Source organism: Propithecus coquereli, unplaced genomic scaffold (assembly GCF_000956105.1).
Source record: "Propithecus coquereli isolate 6110/MARCELLA unplaced genomic scaffold, Pcoq_1.0 Scaffold498, whole genome shotgun sequence".
Taxonomy (NCBI): domain Eukaryota; kingdom Metazoa; phylum Chordata; class Mammalia; order Primates; family Indriidae; genus Propithecus; species Propithecus coquereli.
Genome location: NW_012150818.1, coordinates 305,022 through 306,100, shown reverse-complemented (window position 1 = coordinate 306,100; position 1,079 = coordinate 305,022). Strand labels below are relative to the sequence as shown.

The 1,079-nt window shown below is 57.5% G+C and overlaps 1 protein-coding gene across 1 annotated transcript in view; it reads left to right on the top strand.

The window, feature by feature from the left end:
• LOC105819701 (coatomer subunit gamma-1-like) overlaps positions 1-1,079 on the top strand; it is a 50,871-nt gene that overhangs the window by 14,080 nt on the left and 35,712 nt on the right. The gene's annotated exons all lie outside the window — the stretch shown is intronic.

Below are 1,079 nucleotides of genomic sequence, written 5' to 3'. Positions count from 1 at the left end.
TAGAAAGAAATTATCCGGACAACTAAAATATATATAGAAAAAATTAGCCGAGCGCGGTGGCTAACGCCTGTAGTCCCAGCTACTCGGGAGGCCGAGGCCAGAGGATCGCTCAAGGTCAGGAGTTCGAGACCAACCTGAACAAGAGCGAGACCCTCGTCTCTACTAAAAATAGAAAGAAATTATCTGGACAACTAAAAATATATCCAAACATTAGCCGGGCATGGTGGCGCATGCCTGCAGTCCCAGCTACCCGGGAGGCTGAGGCAGAAGGATCGCTTGAGCTTAGGAGTTCGAGAGCAGCCTGAGCAAGAGCGAGACCCCATCTCTACTAAAAGTAGAAAGAAATGAGCTGGACAGCTAAAATATATATAGAAAAAATTAGCCGGGCACGGTGGCGCATGCCTGTAGTCCCAGCTACTCGGGAGGCCGAGGCAGGAGGATCACTTGAGCCCAGGAGTTGGAGGCTGCTGTGAGCGAGGCTGACGCCACGGCACTCCAGCCCGGGCGACAGAGCCAGACTTTGTCACAAAAAGAAATAAAGAAATGAAAAGGCTGAAGCCCAGAGAGCGGCGGTGACCCGCCTAGGGCCACACGGTTCATAGCCCTGGGCTTGACGTGCCTGTATCTGTCGCTGTGTCTCGTCCTCCAGTACCACGCGCTGGGGCTCCTGTACCACGTGCGTAAGAACGACCGCCTGGCCGTCAACAAGATGATCGGCAAGTTCACGCGGCACGGCCTGAAGTCTCCCTTCGCCTACTGCATGCTGATCCGGGTGGCCAGCAAGCAGCTGGAAGAGGAGGACAGCAGGTACCGGCTGTCACCTCTCCCCAGCCGTCTGATGCCTCCGTCCTCCTGCCCTGCTGGGCCTCCCCTCACTTCCTGTCGCCCGCCTTCCTTCGCAGCCACGACAGCCCGCTGTTCGACTTCATCGAGAGCTGCTTGCGCAACAAGCACGAGATGGTGGTGTACGAAGCCGCCTCGGCCATCGTGAACCTGCCCGGCTGCAGTGCCAAGGAGCTGGCCCCGGCTGTGTCAGGTCACTGCGCGTCCCTTCACCCCGCCGCGCACATTTGTAGCCC